Genomic DNA, 9426 nt, shown 5'->3' with positions numbered 1-9426 from the left:
GGCATGCTGAGATGTTTATCAACCAGCTCTTTTAGGTTGGTAGTGCGGGGGAAGCCTTGATTTGTGATGTTTGCCAATATTCTCATCATAGCCAATTTCAAGCTATCAACAGAATGTTTATGAGCAGAGTTGGGAAGAGATGTGCCCAGTGGGCTCTTGAGAGCTGGTACAAGTTGGCTGTAGCACAGCACTGAACAGGATTCTTGGACTTTTACTAAATGCGACCAGGGCCAGCATAAAAAACAAAAACTGCAAAGAGGAATTAAGAATAAGGAGGGGGGTTCGGGACGACGGACTTTCCATTCCAGAACCATGGCCCAATTTATCCATAACCTTATGGAGAAGACCCCGGCGCTGGTGAACGCTGCTGTGACTTATTCGAAGCCTCAATTGGCCACATTTTGGTACCACGCCAAGGTTGTGCTGATTCCTCCCACCCCTGCTGAGATCTCTAGAGCTATTCAGAGCCTGAAAGAAATAGTCAATAGTGCTCAGACTGGTAGCTTCAAACAACTCACAGTTAAGGAAGCTGTGCTGAATGGTTTGGTGGCCACTGAGGTGTTGATGTGGTTTTATGTCAGAGAGATCATAGGCAAGCGTGGCATCATTGGCTATGATGTTTGAAGACCAATCTTTAACATCTGGTTATATTTGATTTATTATTTGAGTGTTGTTGGACCACGTGTGATCAGACTGCTATGTGAATAAAATAAGATGTGTTGGAAAAAAAAAAAAAAAGAATAAGGAGGGGATTAGCATCACCCATTTCCATCACTAAAATACAGCCCAGAAATGCATATTCTGAATGGAGGGTGAGTAGTTTCACTTTCAGATTATGAGGGATAACAGAAAGGAACCTAGCGTTTTCCAAGGACTATGTGCCAATCCCTCTGCCAAGCACTCACTCTTATAAAGTAGGTACTTCTATGATCCCCATTTTAAACAGATGAGGATACCGAAGCATAAACACAATCAATAATTTGCCCAAGATTGCACATGCAGCAATGGCAAACCAGGATTTAAAAGGAAGCATATTTGATTCCAAGGCCCATGTGCTTTTTCTTATATAGCATCATACTGTGCTATGGCAGGAATATGGTGACATCTCCACAGGTATGGATTGAGAAGCTTCTGTAGGCCCAGACATGTGTCACAGTCTCTATTTCATGAATTCCCTTCTCTGGATCTGGCCAAACCCACACTAGTTCCAGAAGACTGGGAAGGTGGCTGTCTTGTTCATCTCTCTATGCTCAGTGTCCAGCATGGTGCCTGGTGGACAGAAGGCATTCAATAAATAGTTGTTTGAAGATGAAAGGAATAAAAAATGAAATGAAGTAAATGGGGGAAAAGGAAACAATTCTTGTCCTATGGATATCGTTTGTGTTTATGGATCACTCAAGAAGACTTTAGATGCAAAATTTTCATAGATTCCTAAGTAAATTATTTCCAACTTCCACTAATTAGATGGAGTTAAAGCCAGCAGTGGATTCCTTTTTATTTGTTATGCCAGAGATCATGAAAGCATGGACTCTGGGATAGATTCTGGAATGATCTTCACTGTAGATTTGCTTTCCTAACTGCTATGTGCTTTGGCTGTAAGTCCCTTTGGTTGGTACTCTCTGTGCCCATTCCAGTGTGTATAAATGACAGGCCGCATTCAGGGATAACTTGAGTGTCAGAAGAAACAGGCTCAGGCTTCAAAATCACCATGGCTAATCCGTAAAGCAAGCAATCCTTCTGTGCATAATCGAACAGTGACTAAATTTCGTTACTAGCTAAATGTCAGGGCTCTTTCATTCAGTACCCTTACCCAGATGTATTTTGTGAGATTTTCAAAAAGAGATATAGACATTGTCTCTAGCTGGAAATTTCCCTTACCACTCTCCTTTCTGCTCGTAAACAGAATCAGTGCCAGACCAAAGGTTACTCAAGCTTAATTATTCTGGGCTGATTCAATTCAATCCCCAATGCCTGGGAATATACGTTCTGATGCCCTCAACAGAGGTGGCCTGCCAGCTGAATGCATGCCGAAGATGTGTTTTGCTTGGGATGCTCAATATTTGAACATTTTTTTTCAGTTAATTAACATAAAAAAAGCAAAGGAGATTCCGCATTTTAAAAACATCAGTTATTTTGGTTTCTCTTGAAAACTTGGAGGCTCTAGGCATGCAGACTAACTCTCAGCAACATTGGGCTGGAGCTGAGTAGTGGCTTCCCTGTTTGAACAGAATATGCCTTCACTCCCAGATTCATCTCTGCCCCACCATCTCCTCTTATCTGCTCAGGGCAGGCTGTCAGTTGCAGTTTGTTATCTCCTTTTGCTATTTCATAATTTAGATGGGCATATGCTCTGTAGTTTGCCACAGAGAGAAGCCCGCCACACCCACTAGATTGATCCCGGTTGCCTACCTGGGTCCTGTAATCACTATGTCTGCTTTGAGTCTCTGATCCCTACTCTAAGGGAACAAAGCTGGTCTTAGACATAGGCAGAGCTTATAGCTGCCAGCGCAGATTGGTGGGACAAGTTGGCAACAGAAAGCCCGCATGCCTCAAAAACAGCTCTCCGGTCTGGTAACCTGCCTGCCTGAAATTTACATTATCAGTCATTTCTTGGGTTAAAGAGCTTAGTCTTCCCCTTCTCAAAGTGGAGAGATATTACCTTGGAGAGGCAAACCATTATCCTGTGATGCTAGTTTCCAGGAACTTGCAGGGAAAGGGTCTACACTGGCAGCATCTCAAAAAGCACCGGGACTGTGAACACTGGCTTAAGTTACTTCTCTCATCTCCAGCAAAAGAGAGAGGTAGAGAACAAGTAAGGGCACAGGACAAGTAAGCTTTGCTGAAGGGAGGCCATAGAGAAGGGTTCAGAGCCTGACAGCACACCCAGAAAGGGCAGGACCTGGTGGCCAGCATCAGGGTCCTGTGGATAGGTGAGGGATAGAATGCATTGCTTTGAAGGAGAGAGAAGCACAGAAGAGCATCAGCCTTTTGTGGTCGGTGGGTCCTTCAGAGAAAGAATGAATTTGTTCTTTAGAAAGGATTGCTTGGTTGGGTATAACTCACAGGTGGTGTGAAGGCCGGAACTCTATAAACAGATCCTCTTGCAGTTACCAGAGGCTATTTTTGCTCCTCGCAACATCATGTGCCAGGCAGACAGTGGCCCTGTTGGAATGCACAGAGAGCAAAGCAACACTGCAATTGGTAGCTCCCTAGAGAGAGCGCTTTATTTATTTAGTTTTTTTTTTTTTCCATTTCCAGCACACTCAACACTGGCCCTTCACCATTCCCATCCCACAAACCTGGCATTTATTAGCTACAGCTCCTTCCCAGCAGCCTGGGGCCCTAAGTGTTCCATGTAAACCTCAGGCAGGCAGGACTCTCCCAACACCACGCAGCTGTCAAACTAGCTCATCCGCCGTTCCCAGCCCTGCTTCTCCAGATATCAGATGGATTCCAGAACTCTCCTGGTTCCTTCGCTTCCACTGCTCACAGGGCATCGCAAATGTCAAGAGGGGAGGCAGAGGAGAAAATGAGGGAAGTTTACTGAGCACAGTAGCTCACTTTTCTGTAATCCTAGCACTCTGGGAGGCCAAGTCAGAAGATTGCTTGAGCTCAGGAGTTCAAGATGAGCCTAGGCAACATGGTGAAACTCTACAAAAAATACAAATAAGTTAGCTGGACATGGTGGCACACACCTTCAGTCCCAGCTACTTAGAAGGCTGATGTTGGAGGATCACCTGAGCTGGCGGAGGTCAAAGTTGCAGTGAGCCATGATCATGCCACTGTATTTCATCTGGGCGACAGAGTGAGACCCTGTCTCAAAAATAAAATAGAAATAAAAAGAAAAGAAAGTGAGGGAAGTAGAGGCAAGTGGTAGGAGAAATCACGAAAGTCAGGGGAATGACTTTGTCTACCTTCATATTTTACTCTGACTCTCCCCCTCTTACTGACTTCCAGCACAGGCCATGTCCCCTGTGCCTCTCCAAGAGCTTCTCAACCTCCATTTGCACACCATTGTTCAGGGGCCCAGCTCTTTCCTCCAAGTTGCCTCCTACTACCTAGACACAGGCTGCATCATGCTGATTTACAGATTAGTCAGATGAAGACTCAACACCCACCTCCCCTCAGCCTTGGCAGCTTGCGTTGCCATGAGAGTGACAAGAAGGGTGGAAATACTTATTATCTACTTTATTTTATATTGAAGCCAATCCTCCCAGGGCCTCTCCAGCAGAGGTAGGAACTTGCAGAGACTGCATGAACTTTTCAGGCCACTAGGAAGGAGTACTTGGGAGGTAATAAATTACTAAAGTCAGCCCTTGATTCCTCTTGTGACTTATCTACTTTGCGGATTATCTGTGGGTAATGTTTTTCTCTAAGCTGGCCTCCCCTGCCTTCTAGTGAGTTTCTGAGCTGTCTTTTTTCCCCTGCTCCCACGACAGCCTGTGGATGTGTGCTTGAAGAATGCACACTAGAACATTTGCCTACGCAAAATGGAAATACAGAGGAAAATTGGATGGAGGTGGGGCAATCCTCTAGTTCTTTCCTATGTCAGCCAGAAGTGATTTGAAGCCTTTAATTAAATTCAGAAATTCTGAGTGCATAGTATGCACAAAAGTGCTAGGGTTGGTACCTGGGGAGGCAATAATTTTATTTTTTCTACTTGGTTTCTTTTTGTTCCTTGGGAGTCCCAGGGATAGAAGAGGGTAAATGTGAATGAAACGAAGCGTGACTGACCCAAAATGCAAATTATACATTATCATCATCCCAATGATGCCTAACACTCACATAAGCACTAATTATGTGCCAGGCAGAGTTCACAGGGCTTTATTTTCGTGAACTTGCTTAATTGTCACCACTCTGATTAGAGATATTATTAACCCTGTTTTTTTTTTTTTTTTTTTTTTTTTTTGAGACGGAGTTTCGCTCTTGTTACCCAGGCTGGAGTGCAATGGCGTGATCTCGGCTCACCGCAACCTCTGCCTCCTGGATTCAGGCAATTCTCCTGCCTCAGCCTCCTGAGTAGCTGGGATTACAGGCACGCGCCACCATGCCCAGCTAATTTTTTGTATTTTTAGTAGAGACGGGGTTTCACCATGTTGACCAGGATGGTCTCGATCTCTCGACCTCGTGATCCACCCGTCTCGGCCTCCCAAAGTGCTGGGATTACAGGCTTGAGCCACCGCGCCCGGCTAACCCTGTTTTAAAGGCAATGAAACAGTACAGAGAGATCTAGTGACTTGCCTAAGAGCATGCAACTGGTACCCAAGGCATCCAGGGTTCACAGCCTTGACACTATTATAAATTATTTCTCGCTACACACATTCTGTTGTTTCATTTTCCCATGGCTACAGAACTACCTCCAAACTTAATAACTTAAAGCCACAACCATTTTATTTGTTCATGATTCTGTGAGTCTAAAACAGGTGTCCCCAAACTACAGCCATTTATCCGGCCCCCTGCCGCACTTCAGGAAGGGGCACCTCTTTCGTTGGTGGTCAGTGAGAGGAGCACAGTATGTGACGGCCCTCCAACGGTCTGAGGGACAGTGAACTGGCCCCCTGTGTAAAAGGTTTGGGGACGCCTGGGAATCTCAATGGAGTATGAATGGTTCGTCTGTGATGTCTGGAGCCTCGACTGCGATGGCTCAGACAGTTGGGGCATGATCAAGATGGCTTGACTCTGAAACCTCAGGTCTTACTGCCTACTGAGTTCCTGGATTGTCTTCCACATGGCCTTTTTTTTTACGGCTACTTTGGGCTTCCTCACAGCATGGTACCCTCAGAGTAGTCAGACTTCTGTAGTAGCTGGCTGTCCTTGAGAGAAAGAGGAAGCCTCCAGGCCTTGTAAAATCTGGACTTGGAACTGGGCACAGCATTACTTCAACCATATTCCACTAGACACAGTAAGGCATGAGACCAGATCAAATGCAAGAAGAGAAAAATAGATTTCACTCTTTGATGGAGTGACATGCATGCATATATACTGAAAGAAGTTATTAATGGTGGCCATCTTTGGAGACTACCACACGATCTATACATAGATTATACATACCATTTATATTATATGTTATACTATATGTTAATATATTGCCTCATGTATATGGATCACAAATTGTTAATATATTACCTCATTTGTGTCACAAATGGATTTTTTTAATGTTGAAAATTACAGCTGCATTGATCAACACTCTTTAACCATTGACCCCACTTCAAGATACTCAGCGAGTGTTAAAATCCATTCCCAGGTCTGGATCCTGCTAAGTGTTTCAATGCCCCCTCCAGTATCTCAGCGAGATCTCCTCAACCCCAATAACTTAGAAGACTATGATTCTGGGGTTGACACTGGCTGGGCCCTACGTGCATGGAATTGCTTCTTTCTTCTGAAACAGTAACTAGGGGGGGAGGGTCCTAAAAAACAAAAATCTATCCTGAAGCAGTATCGCACTGAGGCTCACACAGGGAAAACCAGACAGCTTGGTGGACCCCATTATCTTCAGCCATTGAAGACTGCGGCTGTGTGGTGGCGAGGGAGGAGAGTGAAGCGAAGGAACTGAGGAAACCTGAACGGTAGTCTTGGTTCTGCTTCTCTGCATGTGAATGGGAGGAGATGTGAAGGAGACACAACAGACATTTGGTCCTGAGTTATCATGTCACCTCACTGCCTATAGACCTGAAATGGGCATGAAATGAAAAAGGAGTATTTAGTGATCTCCCTTCCCCCAGAGATGCTTTTGTTAATCCTCTTTTCTCCTTCTTATAAATGTCAGGGCCTTTGGCATAATGGCCATACTCCCCTGCCATGCCCAGCCTCTTCTCACCTAAGCGAAGTCAGTTCCCTATTACAGCTACTGATAGGTCATTCACTCATTCATTTTTTCAATGTTTATTAAGGGCTACTATGTGCCAGACCCTATTGTAGGCACTCAGGATACAGCAGTGAACAAATTGGACCAAATACCTGCCTATAGGGAGCTTACATTCTATAAAAAGGAAATAGACAATAAACACAATCAGCAAAATACACAGCACATTAGGTGGTAAATGCTATAGAGAAAAATAAAACAGAAAAGAGCGGTAGAGGAGCTGGGGTGGGTGGCGGATGACAATTTTAACTAGTGTGCACAGGGAAGTCCTCTCTGAGAAAGTGACATCTAAGCAAAGACCTGAAAGAGGTGAGGGAGGGAATTATGTTGCAAATAGACTCTAGGAGGAAAAGAACAGAAGCAAGGAGAACAGTTAGGGGGTATAGTAGATTGGATTATTGTTCTCAAGTTTTCACTCCCTTCCTCTTATAGAAATTTATATGCATACCCTTGTCATGTGACTTTGCAGTACTCCCTGCTGGAGCAAGCAGAGTATATTTTGACACCACATTGATGCTGAACATGGCCACATAATTTGCTATGTCCAAATGAATGTCAGTGGATATGGCACTAGCAGAGATTGTAAATGTGTTTGTATTATTTACTTGGCCTTTTGTGCGCCTGCCATCTGCTGTGAGAAGAACATGCCCCAGTTGGCTGCTATTCCAGAATGAAGAGATACATAGAAAGGATAGAAACCCAACTTTCAGCCTGAAGCCAAACCATCCCAGCTGACCCCAGACCATTGAGCAAGCAAAATAAATGTTTGTTGCAAGCTATTGACATTTCAGGTTGTTTGGCAATGTCATCATAGCAATAGCTGACGGATATAGGAGGTCATGCAAAAATCAGGCAAAGGGATAATGTTTTAGATCAAAATGATAGCCATGGACATGACTACAAAATGATCAGACCCTGGATATATGCTGGAGGCAAAACTGACAGGATTTGCTGATGGATTGAATGTGAAATATGAGAGAGAGAGGAGGGCGGGACCTTTGAAGGACAACTCAATCGTTTCTGTCTTAAGCAACTGGAGGGAGTTGCCATTCAATTAAATGGAAAAGGCTGAAGATGGGACAGTTTAGGGGGAGGAGAAATATAAAAATTCAGCTGGGCATGCCTCTTAGATGCCTCATAGTTCAGTGTTTCTCCCAGCCCCTCCTGACTTACAGACTTTGATAGTTCCACTTGCCTGAACTGTTTGAAAAAGCTCCAAAACCCCTACCCAAGGTTGACCCAGCCCTCCGTTTCCTCACCTAGTGGTAGGTTTGAAACCTCTATGTTGAAGGAGCTTAAAGAAAGGAATCTGAAAGGAGGCTAGGCAATTCTTCTTGCTGCCTTTGCATAAAAAGCATATAGTTTTCGTTTGGATTGTATGTTACAAAACAATAAAATGAGCAGTTTTTAAAAGATGATTTTATTTACACACTACATAAGACAGAGAAAATGTCAGTTTCTGTATTACATTATAAAAACCAGGAAAAAAAATCTTATAGCCAATCTCACAGCACACATTAGAACAAAGCTTCCCAACACCCAAGGGCCACAGGGCACCAGCGATAGGAGGAACTGTTTTGTTCTAGGAACTGTGCTAGGTGCTAAAAATGCAATGATGCAGCAGATTGTATTACTGTTTAAATTTTTCATCACCCATCCCTGAGGGTACATTATACATCCCCACCTCATTAAACTCTAGAATTGCCACATGACTTGCTTTGACCTATGAAATGTGAGCGTGTAAGTGGAAGTGACTATGTTACTTCCAAACAGACACTTTCAGAGCCATAGAGTAATAATTATGGTCTGTTTTCTCTCTGCCATGAGAACACCAATATCCCAGACACTAGTCTGTGAACCCAGGTCCCTAAGTGAAGACACACAGAACAGAGTCATTGGCTGGGCGTGGTGGCTCACGCCTATAATCACAGCACTTTGAGAGGCCCAGGTGGGTGGATCACGAGGTCAGGAGTTTGAGACCAGCCTGGCCAACATAGTGAAACCCTGTCTCTACTAAAAATACAAAAAATATCTGAGTGTAGGTTGGGCGGGGGGTGCCTGTAATCCCAGCTACTTGGGAAGCTGAGGCAGGGGAATTGCTTGAACCTGAGAGGTGGAGGTTGCAGTGAGCCAAGATTGCACAACTGTACACCAGCCCAGGTGACAGTGCAAGACTCCCTCTCAAAAAACAAACAAACAAACAAAAAAAAAACTGTAAAAAGAACAGAGCCATAACCAACCCATAGTCAACATGTAATATGAGCAAAAAATACATCTTTGTTTTGGAGATCTTTTGTTACTGCCACATAACTTAGCCTAAACTGACTGCTCCAAGTTGTGTATGAGGTAGATGTGGTCATTGTCCTCATGGAACTTGCAATTCAGTGGAGGAAGCAGTAGATAACCATGGAAAATGAGAGAGAGAGAAAAGTATTGCAGGAAATAGTATGTAGTGAAAGTGATTAACTGTGTTTGTATGTATGTGTATCACCTACTTTATGTAGGTGGTCAGGTAAGGTAGGCTGCAGACTCTTGACCCATAGAACAAAAAGCTAACCATTCCA

At 44.0% G+C, this 9426-nt stretch overlaps 1 pseudogene; it reads left to right on the top strand.

Annotated features, from left to right (window-relative positions):
- Window positions 1-291: 291 nt before the first annotated feature.
- On the top strand, window positions 292-744 carry LOC101033302 (ATP synthase F(0) complex subunit g, mitochondrial pseudogene; annotated as a pseudogene).
- The last annotated feature ends 8682 nt before the right edge of the window (window positions 745-9426 follow it).

The sequence above is a fragment of the Saimiri boliviensis genome, chromosome X (assembly GCF_048565385.1).
Source record: "Saimiri boliviensis isolate mSaiBol1 chromosome X, mSaiBol1.pri, whole genome shotgun sequence".
In the NCBI taxonomy this organism is placed as follows: domain Eukaryota; kingdom Metazoa; phylum Chordata; class Mammalia; order Primates; family Cebidae; genus Saimiri; species Saimiri boliviensis.
This window is presented reverse-complemented; position numbering and strand designations above follow the sequence as displayed.